The 18,181-nt window shown below is 37.2% G+C and overlaps 1 protein-coding gene and 1 long non-coding RNA gene across 3 annotated transcripts in view; both read right to left on the bottom strand.

The window, feature by feature from the left end:
• Window positions 1-18,181, bottom strand: part of BICDL1 (BICD family like cargo adaptor 1) — a 108,441-nt gene that overhangs the window by 60,432 nt on the left and 29,828 nt on the right. The window lies entirely within an intron of this gene.
• Window positions 2,644-6,584, bottom strand: LOC134369562 (uncharacterized). The gene is made up of 2 exons (XR_010022624.1): window positions 6,460-6,584; window positions 2,644-3,822 (listed from the first exon to the last, which is right to left on the bottom strand). It is a non-coding gene; the product is annotated as an uncharacterized LOC134369562 (long non-coding RNA).

The raw sequence follows: 18,181 nt of genomic DNA, 5'->3' as shown, positions 1-18,181 counted from the left end.
TTTTACCAGCCTGCTTTTTCCTAAGTCAGCTGGCTGCCCTCTAACTTCATGCCTTGCTTACCTATAATTATGGGATCTGTAGACTACCGGAATAGCTAGGTTCCTGGCCAGTCCTGACCCACTGCAGCCTATTTCACAAAATAACATGATTTCTTGTTAATTTTCAATATCAATCTTTTTGGGGGGGAACCAGTTTGGATAGGTGATTGACAGTGGGCCCTTGTAAAGGCCAATGGACCAGAAGAGACTCTAAAAGGTAGAGATCAAAACAGAGAGTTAGAGATATTTTCTTAGTAATTAAAACTCTAGTAAAAATGAGACTTGGAGGGACTCTACTGAACTGGTATTTCTAATAAAACCTGTAGTCCCAGATAATAATAGAACTACATTCCAATTCTAGAACCTTGACTAAATTGACAGTCACAACCCTGATGATTAGACTTTATGAGAAAAACAAAGCCATTTAATAGCTAGCCTTCAAAATAGCCAATTTCCTGGATGAATTCTGAGTCATTAACAGAATAAGGGTATGGTAGTAAGGTAGAGTGAGATTAAACCACTGCCTCAATTAAAACTTTGCCTTAAAAACATCCATTTAGGAAAACGATAATCAACATTTTAGGGCCTCTGAACCTGAATTTTCTTGCTGTTTGCCTATCTGGTACTAAAACTGCAAATTAAGAGTAAATAGATGTGTTAATTAGGAATGATGGTGTTAAGTGATGTTAGCCTCTGTCTTGGAGGAAAATAGCTAAACTAGTCCTATGGGGACCAAAGATATTTTGGATGTTTATTACACTATACGCAAGAGAAAACTCTGGGACATAAATTGTTCTATAAGAAAAGTGATATTTTCAATAACACCTGGGGAACACAAATTGGATTTTTAAAGATCTCAAAAAAATCTGAGGAAAAACAGCTAGGACAGGACAGAGAAAGTGACAACAACATGCCAGTTTGTGCAGGACCTAGCTGATGAATTCTGGGCAAATCACCACCTTTCTAGTTCTCAGTTCCCTTATCTGTAAAATTGGGATAATAATGCCTAATTCAGTTTCCTTATTGTAAAAAAAGGGATATTATTTTCTAACTAATAATACAGCTGTGAGTCTCAAATGAAAAAAATATATGAAAATAGCTCAAACTGTAAAGCACAAAAATGTTATTATTACTAAGCATTTTCAAGGTAAAGTGGTACCTCAAGGGGAATAGAGTGAGATTCAACTTTATTTCAAAGGGATGTGAGATTCTACCATCATTCTCATTCTCTTCCCATTTCAAGCACTGGAATAGCCAATAATTCATATTCTTTATTTGATCCCAGTTTCCTCATGGAATTTTCACTTCAGTTTAATACCAACTCCAACTCAGGTGAATGTGTGTGTGTGGGGGGGCGGAAACCCAACTTCCCGTAGTCCCAAGTCTTTCTCATGCCATAACACAGAATCTCATAGTAACACTGAGCAAATTAGTGGAGCACATCCACAGAGGCAGTAAGGAAAGCAAAACAGATGGCTAACAGCTAAAGCCTATGACAGTGCAGCAAAACCCTCCTTCTCATGCCCCACATCAAGTGTGGGGAAATTGCACCAGTGGTTGGTCCTTCCTTCTTACAGGAATCCATAAAACCTTCTAAGCTGAAGCAGCCCCTTTCCTCAGTTGTTACTGTATTCCCTTGTTATGGGTGCTTTACATTTATCTTCCCTTTTTCTTAAGAATGCCAAGTTGCTGTTGGTCTGAACTTGGCAAAGCCTTCTTTTATATATTATCTTCCATGTTCTTATCTTCCCAGCTTCTGCTTCTAATCCCACTGTTTAAGTGATATCTCTTTTTAAAAATTCATTTAAAAATTTTTGATAGGAAAAAATTTTCAGCATACAGAAAAGTAGGCAAATTACTATATGAATGCCCACATATCCATCACCTAGAAGTATTGAATGTTAATGTTTTGCTCTATTTGCTTTTTCAATTTTTCTAAAATGTTTAAAAATAAATCATACAGGGTATTCATCTCTATAAGTGCATATTCATATATATTTCAGTGTGAATTTTAGAATAAATTGTTATGCTGGACTTGTCAATTTCTACAAAAAAATACTTCAACATGAAGTTCTAAATAAAGGGATGTGGAAAAAGGGACATGGTATATATAGGAATATATACCATAATACCATTTCACATTTATAAAAATTAAGAATAATTTCTTAATATCATCTGATATCCAGTGAATATTCAAATTCCAACTATACTAATGCATCTTATTTTACAAATAGCTTTATTGATATATAATTGACGTACAATAAACTGCACATACTTAAAGTACACAATCTGGAGTGCAGGTGGGGAGCAGATGATCTATGCAGTAGAGAGTCTGAGTGCCAGTGGGGACAGGAAGGCTTCACAGTGAAAGGTCACATGGGGGCTCTAGTTTATAGGCTGAGAAAGCTGAAGAAATATAAGGATGCAAACATTGCAGAGGGACCATGTTCTGGGGCAGGGTCACCAGATGTACTCATACCCACACCTCTGACCCTCCACTTGCACCAGAAATGGCAGAAACAGGAGCTTTGTCTCCTACAGTGTCCCTACATTGCCTGGTACTAAGAAAGTTTTTAGTAGCATGCACACTTTAAAGGAGAAAGATTTAAAGAAATTATTTTGTTTATTTCAGAGCACATATTGAAGGGTGCACTGGGAGATGAGAGGCAATAAATTGATGACATGGTATAGTTTTCTTTGTTTCTCATGTCTGCAGATCATTGAGCTTCTTGGAACTTTGGGTTTATACTTTTCATCAAGTTTAGATAATTTTCAGCCATTATTTCTTCTAATTTTTTTCTGTACTCCCCTCTCTTTTGGGACTCCAATTACACATATATTAGGCCATTTGAAGTTGTTCCAGAGCTCACTGATGCTTTTTTCCCCCTCTTTTTTTCTTTCTGTGTTTCACTGTGGGTAATTTCAATTGTAATGCTTTCAAATTCACTGATCTCTTCAGTGGAAGAGATCTACTGTAATGTCAGATCTGCCATTAATTCCTTCTAGTGCATTTTTCATATTATAGTTTTCATTTCTAGAAGTTCAATTTGGGTCTGTGTTTGTACCTTCCATGTCTCTATTTAACTTCTGAACATACAGAGTACAGCTATAATAACTTTCTTAATATTCTTCTATTATAATTCTAACATTGTGTCAGCTCTGGATCAGTTTCAACGGATTGAATATTCTCCTTATGTTTTCCTGCCTCTTTGCGTGCCTGGTAATCTTTGATTAAATGCTAGACACTGTGAATTTTTACCTTGTAAGGTGTTGGATATTTTTGTATTCCTATAGCTCTTCTTGGTCTTTGTTATGGGATATAGTTACATTACTTGGACAAAGTTTGATCCTTTTGAATCCCACTTTTAAGAATTGTTAGGCAGATCCACAGAAATGCTCAGTCTGAAGCTAATTATTCCGTACTAGGTAGGCAAGGTTTTCCCAAGAGTTCTATCCAATCCTCTGTAAATTATGAAATTTTCCAGTCTGGCTGGTAGAAAAAAGCACTGTTGCAACTACTACGTGCACTGGACACCAGTTCCTTTAACCCCTTCAAATTCCCAGTCCTGAGTGGTTTGCTCACATGCTTATGTTGATCAGTCTCTGATGAATACTCAGGAGAGAACTTTTGCAGATCTCTGGGGTTCTCTTTGTGTATTCCTCTTCTTTTTGGTACTCTGTCCTATGAACTGTGGTGGTGCTGGTCTCTCCAAATTCACAGCTCCATGTCAGCTCAGGGAGTCTACTGGGCTGTGCTTCATTTCCTGCTCCCGGTACCATAGCCTGGAAAGTTAAAGCAATTTGGGGGCAATTGTATGCCTCACCTCTTTTATTTTCCCATTTCTCACGGATCATTGTCTTTCATTGCAGGATACCCAGTGTCTCGAAAACATAGCTTCATATAGTTTATGTGGTTTTTTATGTGGGAAGGTAAATCAGGTGTATGTTACTATGGCTTGACTAGAAGTGGAAGTCTCCAATATATCTTCTAAAGCTAATTTGTTCAAACTAAGATCCACACGTTGCATTTGGCTTTCATGCCCCTTAAGTGTCTTTTAATCTTGAACAAATTCCCATCCTATATCTCTTTACATTTTCTATGAAATTGAAAAGACCCAGCTAGTTTTCCTACAGGATGTTTACTTTCTGGATGGGTCTACTGGCTTCCTTGTTAAGTCAATTAACTTTTTGTTCCTCTAACCTAGGGGTTGACAAACTTTCTGTAAAGATCTAGGAAGTAAACATTATAAGGTTTGTGGGCCACATCCTACTCTGTCAGATATTCTTCTTTGTTTTTTTGGTTTATTTTTGTCTTTTAAAAATTTTGTTACAATATTTAAAAATGCAAAAACCATTCTTAGCTCAAAGGCCTTATAAAGATAGGCCTTGGGCTAAATTTGGCCTGAGGGCTATAGTTTGCTCCTGCCCTCATCCCTATATTTTCTGTAAACTGGAAGTCAGTCTAAAGCCTTGAACAGATTCAGGTTAAACAATTTTCAGAAGAACATCTCATAGGTGATGCTGTTTAACTTCATACTGCATCACAACAAGAAGTACATACTGCCTACTTGTCCCACTATTCCGGATGCCAAGATAGTGCTATGTTAAGGTAATCTCTCTATTGTAAAGTTGTGTTTTTCCCCTTGCAAGCATCAGATAATCTGTGGAAGTGGTAAGTCCAGTCTCCATCTACGGTTCAGCTAATGGTTTTATCATCTATGATTTTTGTCTGAAACAGTTATTTTATTAGGAGTTAAAATGGTTATTCTCTAATTATATAATTACTTCTATAAATATTAGCTAGCATTCTTAAATAAAAAGAGCATATCCTCATCACCTAATTATTTGGCTACCTTAAAAAAACAGTTGCTCCCAGAAAAATGCTTAATTTTTTCGTGTTATCAATACTTAAAGAGTGAGGAGTTGATGTCTGAGTAATTTTTAAAACTGAAAATTGGGTGGGGGTTCTCTCTTCCGAGTATTATTATGGACTCTGGATTTATATATATTCATGTGTTTAAGTAAGTTGCAGCCAATTGCTCCAACTGTCCCACCATTGGCCATTAAGAGTCCCTTCAAACTGCCTTCTGTGTATTTTTGACACAGTTCCTTGGTCTGTTTGTTTTAAATTGAGGTATAATTATTCCGTTAGATTTTGAAAGTGTTCATACTTCTGGCACAAGATGATGTCTCAGGATCACCCTGTCAAATTCCTGCTCCAGACCTGGAATTAGCCACTTCTCTAAGGAGTCCTGGTTCCTCTCAGTGAGGAATGGTATTTAGAAATTAAAATTTGGTCACTAGGAGAGCTCATTACTACTAGTATTTCATTGCTTCTAGGCCCTTTGAGGGCAGAGATGAGGGGAAATATATATATATATATATATATATATATATATGGAGAGAGAGAGGGAGGGAGGGGGGCGAGGGAGGGAAGGAGGGGGGCGAGGGGGGGAGGGAGGGGGAGGGGGGGAGAGAGGAGGAGAGAGAGAGGGGGAGAGAGAGAGGGGGAGAGAGAGAGAGAGAGATGATGAACTGCACTTTTATGTACTGATTCTGGCTTGCCTATCCACCCTAATCTGTTTTCACCTCTCATTCCTTGCCTGTTTATTCTTCATAGCTGGACCTCCTACCCATTCTCGCTTTCATCATGCTTGCTGTAACTACTGTAGCATCTCTTGCTAAATACTGAGGTGCTACCATTTTTGTTCCTGGGTTGTATGACATTGCATGACTCTGATGACAAATCTCACTAAATAAAAATGAAGGGATATTGTTATTAAAATAACGTGTAACAACACTTACTTACTGAGCACTAACGTTATAATGCCACATCTCTATTAATTGTTTACCTATGAAATCAGCCAGTTTTTTTTTTTTTAAGAAATTAACATTTTTCTTTTCTATATCATCATCAAATGTTATCACCTTCTAAGCACAGGGCACTATGACTGGCACTGGAGATACAAACAAATCTAAGACATAGTCTCTAACTTCATAGTCCCCAGGTTTTAATGCCCAGTTGGTGAGACACAACATGAGTAGTAATACAAATACAGTACTATATATTTACTATAAGCCAGGTAGTAAGGACTTTTTTATAGTCTACAATTCTAACAACCCTGCAACACGTACAGTATGATTTTTTTTTATGATCCTATTTTTTTCCAGATGAGGAAAATGTGCAATCACAAACCCCCTGAACTTTTACCAACATAGCTAGTAATCAACAGAGCCAAAATAAACCCAGATACATCTAGTGCCAAACACTGCATCCATTTCTCTATGCTATACTGCCTTCTAGAAAGAGTGATGGATGAAATATGCTCCAATTCAGCAAGGTTTAAAGTTTTTGCTTTCATTATACACGATCTCCTTCTCAGACACTGACTGTGCCACTTAAATGGGAGAAAGTCTTACCTGAGAGGCTCCTCCAGGAGTGGCTTGATGTCATTCTAACAGGGAATCCAACAGGGTCTGATGGAGTTTGGATGTATTGTCCCCTCCAAAACTCATGTGGAAATTTGATCTCCAATGTGGCAGTGTTGGAAACTGATTGAGTCATGGGGGCGGATCCCTCATGAACGGATTAATGCTCTCCCTGGGGGAGGGGGGATTAATGAGTGAGTTCTCACTCTATTAGTTCCCGCGAGAGCTCGTTGCTTAAAAAGACCCTGGCACCTTCTCTCTCTCTCTCTTGCTTCCTCTCACTGTCTGAAGTGCTTGTACCTGCCGGCTGCCTGTCACTTTCCGCCATGAGTAGAAGCATTCTGAGGCCCATGCCAGATGCAGCTGTCCCAGAACTGTAAGCCGAATAAACCTCTTTCCTTTATAAATCACCCAGTCTCAGGTATTTCTCTTATAGCAACACAAAACTAACAGAAGTCCATGTTGTTCAATCCCTTTACTGCTGATACTAAATTAGGCAAGAACAGCTGTCCCCAATCTTGGTTTCACATTAAAATAGTATCTCATGCTTGGCTACACATTGTAATAACCTATTTTTAAAAATCCTGACACCCGGGTCACATCCCAGAGCAGTTAAATCAAATCTCTAAGAGTGGGACTCAGGCATCAGTAGTCAGCGCAAAAGCTGCCCAAGTGATTCTAATGTGCAATCAGGGATGAGAATTACAGCTTTAGAATACATGAACAACTTTTACTAAATAGATTGGGGGGAGGGGAGGAGAAAGTTCCTATTCAAAAAATATGAAACCATGCAAGGCTATCCTTCCGAAATGAGGGGCAAATAGTATATTTCTCAGACAAACAAAAACTGCGGGAGTTCACTACCACAAGACCACCCTTACAAGAAATCCTCAAGGGAGTACTGGGTTTGGTTCCTGAAAAATAACTACCACTGCCATAAAAACCTAAGAAAAATCTAAACCCGCTAGTACAATAAAAATGGCATTCATAAAGAGAAAACAAGCTAACAAAAACACTATCTACAACCTAAGGAACCAACAAAGAAACCAAACAGTAAATCAGAAAGCAAGGAACAAAAGACACCTAAGACAACCAAACAACCAATAAAATGCTAGGAATAAATCAACACCTTTCAATAACAACTCTTAATGTTAAAGGCTTAAATTCCCCAATTAAAAGACACAGACTGGCTGACTGGATCAAAAAGCAGGACCCAACTATATGCTGCCTACAAGAGACCCACCTCACCCATAAAGATTCACACAGACTAAGAGTGAAAGGATGGAAAAAGATTTACCATGCAAACAGAAAAGAAAAACGAGCTGGAGTGGCTATTCTTATATCTGACAAAATAGACTTTAAACTAAAAACCATAAAAAGAGACAATGAGGGACACTACTTAATGATAAAAGGACTGATCCATCAAGAAGACATAACAATCATAAATATGTACGCACCCAATGTTGGAGCAGCCAGATTTATAAAACAAACTCTATTAGACCTAAAGAAGGAAATAGACACTAATACCATAATAGCAGGGGACCTGAACACTCCACTGTCAATATTAGACAGATCATCTAGGCAAAGAATCAGTAGAGAAACACAAGATCTAAACAAGACTCTAGACCAATTGGAATTGGCAGATATCTACAGAACATTCCACCCAACAACCTCAGAATATTCATTCTTCTCATCAGCACATGGATCATTCTCCAGGATAGATCACATATTAGGTCACAAATCAAGTCTCAATAAATTCAAAAAAATTGGAATTATCCCATGTATCTTCTCAGACCACAATGGATTAAAACTAGAAATTAATAACAAACAAAATTCTGGAAACTATACAAACACATGGAAATTAAACAGCATTCTACTTAATGACATATGGGTCCAAGAAGAAATCAAGCAGGAAATCAAAAAGTTTATTGAAACTAATGAAAACAATGATACATCATACCAAAACCTGTGGGATACTGCAAAAGCAGTATTGAGGGGGAAATTTATTGCATTAAATGCTCACTTCAGAAGAATGGAAAGATGGCAAGTGAACAACCTAACACTTCACCTTAAAGAACTAGAAAAACAAGAACAATCCAATCCTAAAGTTAGCAGACGGAAAGAAATCATTAAGATCAGAGCAGAACTGAATGAAATTGAAAACCAAAAAACAATTCAAAAGATCAACGAATCAAAAAGTTGGTTTTTTGAAAAGATAAATAAAATTGACAAACCATTAGCATGGCTAACAAAAAAAAGAAGAGAGAAGACTCAAATAACAAAAATTAGAAATGAAAAAGGCGATATTACAACTGATTCATCTGAAATACAAGGAATCATTCGAGATTACTATAAACAACTATACGCCAACAAATTTGAAAATCTGGAGGAAATGGATAAATTTCTGGACACACACAAGCTCCCAAAACTGAACCGTGAAGACGTAGAAAATTTGAACAGACCAATAACAATAAAGGAGATTGAAGCTGTTATCAGAAGGCTCCCAACAAAGAAAAGCCCAGGACCAGATGGATTCACAGCAGAATTTTACCAAACATTCAAAGAGGAATTGACACCGATTCTTTACAAACTATTCCAAAAGATTGAAACGGACGCAAATCTCCCAAACTCATTCTATGAAGCAAACATCATCCTGATACCAAAACCAGGTAAAGATATAACCAAAAAAGAAAACTACAGGCCGATATCCTTGATGAATATAGATGCAAAAATCCTCACTAAAATACTAGCAAACAGAATACAGCAACACATACGAAAAATTATTCATCACGATCAAGTGGGATTCATCCCAGGGATGCAAGGTTGGTTCAACATACGCAAATCAATAAATGTGATACACCATATTAATAAACTCAAACACAAGGACCATATGATCATCTCTATAGATGCTGAAAAAGCATTTGATAAAGTTCAGCACTCATTCATGACAAAGACCCTCTATAAGTTAGGTATAGAGGGAAAGTATCTCAACATAATTAAAGCCATATATGACAAACCCACTGCCAATATCATCCTGAATGGGGAAAAGCTGAAAGCTTTTCCTTTAAGAACAGGCACTAGACAAGGATGCCCACTCTCACCACTTCTATTCAACATAGTGTTGGAAGTACTAGCCAGAGCAATCAGAGAAGAGAAGGAAATAAAGGGCATCCAGATTGGGAAAGATGAAGTCAAACTGTCCCTGTTTGCAGATGACATGATCCTATATATCGGACAGCCTAAAACCTCTACAAAAAAACTGTTGGAATTGATAAATGATTTCAGCACAGTAGCAGGATACAAAATCAACACACAAAAATCAGTAGCATTTCTTTTCTCCAATATTGAACATGCAGAAGGAGAAATCAAGAAAGCCTGCCCATTTACAATAGCCACCAAAACAATAAAATACTTAGGAATTGAGTTAACCAAGGATGTGAAAAATCTCTATAATGAGAACTACAAACCACTGCTGAGAGAAATTAGAGAGGATACAAGAAGATGGAAAGATATTCCATGCTCTTGGATTGGAAGAATCAACATAGTGAAAATGTCCATACTACCCAAAGTGATATACAAATTCAATGCAATCCCCATCAAAATTCCAAAGACATTTTTCTCAGAAATGGAAAAAACTATTCAGACATTTATATGGAACAATAAAAGACCACGAATAGCCAAAGCAATGCTCAGCAAAAAAAATAAAGCTGGAGGCATAACACTACCTGACTTTAAGCTATACTACAAAGCTATAATAACCAAAACAGTATGGTACTGGCATAAAAACAGACACACTGACCAATGGAATAGAATAGAGAATCCAGAAATCAACCCACACACTTACTGCCATCTGATCTTTGACAAAGGCACCAAGCCTATTCAGTGGCGAAGGGACTGCCTCTTCAGCAAGTGGTGCTGGGATAACTGGATATCGATATGCAGGAGAATGAAACTAGATCCATACCTCTCACCGTATACTAAAATCAACTCAAAATGGATTAAGGATTTAAATATACACCCTGAGACAATAAAACTTCTTAAAGAAAACATAGGAGAAACACTTCAGGAAATAGGACTGGGCACAGACTTCATGAATACGACCCCAAAAGCACGGGCAACCAAAGGAAAAATAAACAAATGGGATTATATCAAACTAAAAAGCTTCTGCACAGCAAAAGAAACAATTAAAAGAGTTAAAAGACAACCAACAGAGTGGGAGAAAACATTTGCAAAATATACATCTGACAAAGGATTAATATCCAGAATATATAAGGAACTCAAACAACTTTACAAGAAGAAAACAAGCAACCCAATTAAAAAATGGGCAAAAGAGCTAAGTAGGCATTTCTCTAAGGAAGATATCCAAATGGCCAACAGACATATGAAAAAATGCTCAACATCACTCAGCATCCGGGAAATGCAAATCAAAACCACATTGAGATACCATCTAACCCCAGTTAGGATGGCTAAAATCCAAAAGACTCTGAACGATAAATGCTGGCGAGGCTGCGGAGAAAAAGGAACTCTCATACATTGTTGGTGGGACTGCAAAATGGTGCAGCCTCTATGGAAAATGGTATGGAGGTTCCTTAAACAATTGCAAATAGATCTACCATACGACCCAGCCATCCCACTGTTGGGAATATACCCAGAGGAATGGAAATCATCAAGTCGAAGGTATACCTGTTCCCCAATGTTCATCGCAGCACTCTTTACAATAGCCAAGAGTTGGAACCAGCCCAAATGCCCATCATCAGATGAGTGGATACGGAAAATGTGGTACATCTACACAATGGAATACTACTCAGCTATAAAAACGAATGAAATACTGCCATTTGCAACAACATGGATGGACCTTGAGAGAATTATATTAAGTGAAACAAGTCAGGCACAGAAAGAGAAATACCACATGTTCTCACTTATTGGAGGGAGCTAAAAATTAATATATAAATTCACACACATACATACACACACACACACAAACCAGGGGGGGGGGGAAGAAGATATAACAACCACAATTATTTGAAGTTGATACAACAAGCAAACAGAAAGGACATTGTCGGGGGGGAGGGGGGGAGGGAGAAGGGAGGGAGGTTTTGGTGATGGGAAGCAATAATCAGCTACAATGTATATCGACAAAATAAAATTTAAAAAAAAAAAAAAAAAAAAAAAAAATATGAAACCAAAGGAAACAGAAAGTCAGCAAGAATTAAGCAGGGAAATAGTTGTTTGCAAGTATCCATACAGTTTCCATTCCAAGGAAAGTTTGAGAAGAGACTACTATTACTCTAGCTTGATTCAGGTAAATTAGATTCTCACCTGTATGACTCCACAGCCTATACGCTTTCTATTCAATCACACTGCTTCCTACTAGTAATAGCTTTCACTATAATTGAGCAACTGTGACCCAATTATGGGCCAAAGCATGACATGTTTTCATTTATAGTCTTCAAACAACTTTATGAAGTAGGTCTCTATTTTACAAATGGTGCTTAAAAAGACACAAGATAGCTTATGCTTATTTCTAAACAAGTCATGGGGACCAGTGGCTCCCAACTTATAAGCCATGGAATCCTTTAATGACACTGAGTTGCTGTAGTGCACACAAAGCACTGCCTGTAGATTAAATACGTCATGTTGACAAATGCTGTTGTGATTACAGAATATAAATCCTTCTAGAAGTATTACCCAAAACGTGATAATGTGTCATTTAAATGCTTTTTATCAATCTTTTAATACTAAGATGACATCTATTACCATGCAATAGTTTGCAATTAAAAAAATATATATTAAAAAGGGGTCCTCTTATGGAGAAACTGGAACCCTCACGCATTGTTGGTGAGAATGTAAAATGGTACAAGCTTCTCTGAAAATCAGTTTGGCAGTTTCTTAAAAAGTTACATAGAGACATACCATATAGCAATTTCACTCCTAGGTATCTACCCAAGAGAAATGAAAACGTATGTCCACACAAAGACTTGTACATGAATGCTCACAGCAGCACTATTCATAATAATTGAAAACTGTAAACAATCCAAATCTCCATCAACTGGTTAATAGATAAGCAAAATGCAGCATATACACACAGTGGAATACTATTCAGCAATAAAAAGGAACCATTATGTGCTACAACGTGAGTGAACCTCACAAACATTAAGCTAAGTGAAAGAAGACAGACACAAAAACTACATACTGTCCAATTCCATTTATATGAAATATCCAGAAAAGGAAAATCAATACAGACAGAAAGCAGATCAGTGTTTGCCTGGGGCTGATGGGGGTGGGGATGGAAGTGAGGACTGACTGCAGAAGGATATGAGGAAGCTTTTGTGGGGTGATGGAAATGTTCTAAAACTGGATTGTGGTGAAGACTGCACAACTTTATACATTCATTAAAAACAACTGAATTATAAACTTACAATGGTGAATTTTATAAACTATTAATTATACTTTAATAAGGCTGTTTTTAAAATATTGTAGAAAATCACTGGATTAGGTTTTAAAAGGGAGGGGTCCTTAAACTGAAAGACTGGGAATGAGTGATCTAGACAATAATGAAGGAATTCAGCAAGAGTGAGTGTACATTAAAGGAAGTGAAATATTAATTCTATGGGTGGGTAAAACCTTTTAGAAAATGGTCAAATTTGCTATACAATTGAACCACAGAACTGAATAATGTATATGCTTACTTGACTTAAATCTGACTTGAATCTAGTTTTAGAATTGAATAGAACCTATGCAATTCAATCTATTCAATTACTATTAAAAACGAATAGAATCTAGTTACTTGAACTAAACTTACTTGAATCTAGTTCTAATACACACTAAGCTTTCAGTCAAGATGCTTAGCCTTCTGTGGGGGGTGCCCTGAGCACAAAGTCCTTGACTCAACACAGTCAAGTAATGAATTAACCATAAAAATGGCAGAATGTAAATGACAGAAAAAAGGCACTAAAGTGCTCTAGGTGGGCAGCAGAAGATATCAAAACTAATGGGAGAAGAACAATAAAGTCCTCATGAAGAAAGTGGCAACGGAGCTTGGCCTTAAAAGGACCAGGGGAAATTCCAACAGGTAGCAATGGCAGAGACAATGTGAGGTGGGACAGCATGGGCATTCTCAGGAAATAGGCTAATTTGGTTGAAACATAAGCACAAACAAATGTAATGGGAGACAGGGCTGGAAATATGTACCAGGTCTAGGTGGTACAGGGCTTTGAATGCCATGCTGAATCTTAACTTTGTTATGCAAAGGGATTCCCCTGAAGGCAACGAATTACACAGAACTTCCAAGGAGGAAGGTATCTGACAATGAGAGAAAAATGAGGGGACAGAGCTTAAAGGTGGGGAGATGTGTTTGGGATTATTGCATAAAGTTAAGGAAACTTCAACAACAATGTGGCCATGAGAAGGGAAAGGAGGGGGCAGACTCGGATTCTCTGGTCCTGGGGGAGGGTTATTTTGAATTACAGGATCTCTCTTGAGTGCTCCTACTTTGTCACTTTCCCTGACTTTCATGGGATTTGTTTGTATCTCCCATTGATGGTCCATAACTAACACCTTTAGCAGGCTGTGCTTCAGAAGACACATTTTCATTCATTTTGTTGGGTTTTTTTCCAAACAAAATGATTCTATTTGGCAAATAAATTCCTTTCACTTTAGGGAAGTACTATCACCTGCAAACAATGGCTTTTTAATTCAAATTATGCCAGTTTTTAAACAGTTTTTAATTTTGAAAGACTACCCTCAATCCTAAACTACCTTCAGTTTCAATTTGGTTTCTCAGTTGACTTGAAATAATAATTGGTATGCTCTTCATAGAGCTCCTGTTAAACACTGAAGCTCTTCTTTAATAATGTCTGTCTGCCGGCTTTCTAAGTAAACAGACTGTATAAAATAAAATATTAAGTAAACAGAATGATTTTTATTGCAGATTTTTAAACACTGTTTTAAAAGATTTTTTATAACACATATTTGCGTAAACCACTGCTTTACTGGCTCTGTGACCTTACATGAGTCACATCCTCTTAGGGCTTTAGTTGTTTCTTCATCTGTGAGATCAAAGGGTCAGATCAGATAAGAGCTAAGTAACACAGGTTAACCTCGCCCTTCAATAACTGTAATATGAAGGAGTTTTCACCATCTTAAAACATTATGCTAGAAACCCCAAGTCAAATTAGTAATTATCTGCTCTTTCAGTCTTCAGAATAAATCAGTAAACCTTTTCTGGATCCCTGCTGTGTGTGGCTTTAAGCATTGTCCGGCATAAAAACCGGTTAAAGACACAATCTCTGTCTTTATATTGTCTAAAACCTAGGAGAAAAACAAACATAACCACCTGTGATATTAAATGACAACAAAATTTAGACCACAGGTTTTATCATTTAGATAAATTAAGAGTCTGACAAAAAGCATCCCTAAATGTCCCTACATTTGAGGCCAATGTCATGGATTACATTCCATGTACAGATCCCCCTATAGGAGGCAGGATGCTGGTCTGTGTGGAGCATGAGCAGAACAGCAGGTCTCATATTCGTATTTTATAATCTGCTAGTTTTCTGCAGAATAACAACGGAATAAAGGACCTAAGTGATGGACTGTGTTGAGTATTCAGCTTATACCTCATGTCCTTAGTTTATATAATATTAGAACACAAGGAATCGATATCTATTATCTAGATCTGAATTAATGTAAAGGGGAAGACATATGCTAAAACATGTCTGACATCATAGTAACGTCTTGCCTGCACTCTAAGCCTGACCAGATCAGTGTCATAGGAGGAATAACTGGTATCCATAGCAACATCACCAGACTGGGACAATGTAAAAAGCTGTAACCTAGAAACTAACTGATGATGAGAGGTGTGTGTAGGGGGAATTCTTCCAGATCTGCAAATGACAAACATGCAGCACTGAATACAACTAATCACACTACGGCAATGCGGAAAATCTGACTTATTTGTAGAGTTGGGAATGTCAACCTTGTAAAACCTTAGTACTCTAATGCATAATTTTAAACAGAAAAAGCACACAAACACCTCCTCACTCCCCACATCGTCAGTCATGTGCAGAGAAAGTACCTTATGTGTCATGACTGGAATGGAAAATAAATTTTGTTGTGGCACCAATCATCTCAACCTCTATTTCTCGTTATACAGAGGCAGTGAATTTAGGTGAGAGGAGAAGCCATGCCTGGTCCCAGAGAAGGATGAATATGTATGTTATGCATGCAAAGAAGGCAGCATTACAAAGCTACCAGACTCACAAGATACCACATTATGTGAGAATTTCTCCCTGAGAATTTTCTTTCTAATAGAGATCACATACATACATGTGGACATTTAGAGAGTGAAGGAATTATCTAGTTCAATCCCCTTGTTTTACCAACACAGAAACTGAGATCCAGAGCTAGGATTTATTCAAGGTCAGAAAGTTAATGACACAGCATGGGCTAGAACCTAGTTCTTCTGTTTTCCAGGCCAAGTCTTTCCATTAAAACACAATGCTAGTTTTTTCTCATGTTTAAACAGGAACACTGTTTGGACTTTATGGGAATGAGAAATAAACTTCTATTATGTAAAGTCACTGAGATTTTAGGGTTTATCTGTTATAATGGTTAGTGTTACCTTACCTAATATAACCATTGAAAGGGTCTATCTTACCTACTGCAAGGCAAGCTGAAAAAGATATCCACTTTTTTGGGGTGTGGAGAGGGAGGGAGATTCTGGATCAAGTTACAACTTCAAAGGAATTTACCCAACTCTGTGATTATCAGAGATATTACCTGAGTACAAAAAGACCAAACAGCTTCTCTATCTGGAATTGAATGGTTTATGTGTACAAAAAAAGGAGATACTGTTACAACCATGACTGCTTTGGAATCCTACCTAATTAGAATTGGAAGGATCTTAGCAATCAGCCACTCCAATTCCTTCGGAAAACCAAAGCCAGAAAAGGAAAGTCCAAGACTCTTTCTACTGACACCATTATAGCTGACATTGGCTAGCTGTTCACCAACCCGTTTCTTCTCCCTGGGTACAAGGCTGGCCTACATTTCCCAGCCTCTCTTGTAACTGAGTGTGGCTCTGTGACTAAGGTCTGATCAGTGAATGAGCAGAAATGATGTGCAACATTTCCAGATATGACCCACAGAAACCTTCTAGGCTCTTTCATTTCTTCCATGACCTTGGAAACCACCTGTTGAAGTTAGCAGAATTACAAGAAGGAAGAAGATGGCTGAATCACTGAATTATTGTTTGAACTGAGAGCCATTCACCAATCAGGAATATCAGTTTTTAATTACCCTGTTAAGATATTAAGATTTGGGGATTTATCTGTTACAACAACTTCAATATTGATTAATAAAACTATAACTAGGGTTATTCCTCTGCAAATAATAAATACCACCACCCTTTTTTTTCTTAATCAGTATTAGAAGTACTGGGAATGCAGACTTGGGCAAGTCACTTAACTTCCCTGGGTCTCAGCTTCCTTAACTAGTAACAGATTAGTGATTTGCAAATCATTGTTTTCTTTAATGCACAGCTGAAAAACCACTTTTTTACCAAATAAAATATTAAGCAGAACTTCAATGTACAAAACATAAAAATACTCAGATTGAAGTGGAAATGAGGAAGAGGACAGGAATCCACTAGCTTAATGTCCCCTCAGGCTCTTCCTTGCAATTATTCCTGAGGCATCTCTTGGAGACTATGACTCCTCAGAACACAGTTTGAGAACCGCTGGTCTAAACCAATGGTTTTCCAAATTACGTGGGTTTTTTAAATTGGTGGTACAGCCCTTTTCCATGTGAAATTTTATAAGAAGCTTCAATAAACAGTCTTTTATTAATATTAAATGTTTTATAAATTTAAATACATAAAATTTATAAATTCAATAATAGCAATGAGGCCTTTTCAAAACAATTTGAAATTGGAAAATAAGGATAATAGTGGCAGTCTTAGCATTGATGTATTTGTGGATTTAGTTTTGATTTTAAATATTGAAAACAATTTTTTTAATTCATCCAGTGGAGTAGCTACAAATGTAACCAGTTTTTACACAAACCACCTAACAACTGCATAATACACTTTAGTTAACAGATATGGCAATAGAGGCTGTATGCCAATGTTTCCACAAAGGCAAGTTAAGCTGGCAGCACGAGCTGAGGCACTGATGGTCTCTTATGTGATGAATGTGGCATCTATCTCAAGAAATTACATGATGTCTATTTTGGTAATGGTTCTTCAAAGTGTTATAAATTTTAAAAACACAACCAAATTTGCAGAATCTCTGAAAAGCAAACATTTTATAAACCAGTGGTCCAGACAGACTAGAAATTCTCTTTTAGTTCTAAAAATATTATGATAGCACTGGATTATTGTCCTGAACTCCAATGAAGAGAAATGGTGATGATGCTATCATTGTCAAAACATTACCTGCTTTTCTGCTGATTATGTCTAATCACTGAATACAGATATTTTTCAAAGCAACAATATTTAGGAAGCAGAACTCTGGGCCAACCAGCATAGGTAGCAAAAAAATGCATAGTTTGCTGCCAATTTTTTTTTCTCTATCTATAAACTCCAACCTTTCTACCATCTGCAACCCATTTGCCAGGTACAAAATTTGGGGGCTTCACTTCACATAAGGCAAGGGCAGCTCATTTAACTCTGTTTTCATCCCTCCAATGCAATACACTAAGCTGTCTACAGGGA

The sequence above is a fragment of the Cynocephalus volans genome, chromosome 2 (assembly GCF_027409185.1).
Source record: "Cynocephalus volans isolate mCynVol1 chromosome 2, mCynVol1.pri, whole genome shotgun sequence".
NCBI classification, from domain to species: Eukaryota; Metazoa; Chordata; class Mammalia; order Dermoptera; family Cynocephalidae; genus Cynocephalus; species Cynocephalus volans.
Note: the sequence above shows the minus strand (reverse complement) of the source record. Positions and strands in the feature narration are given on the sequence as shown.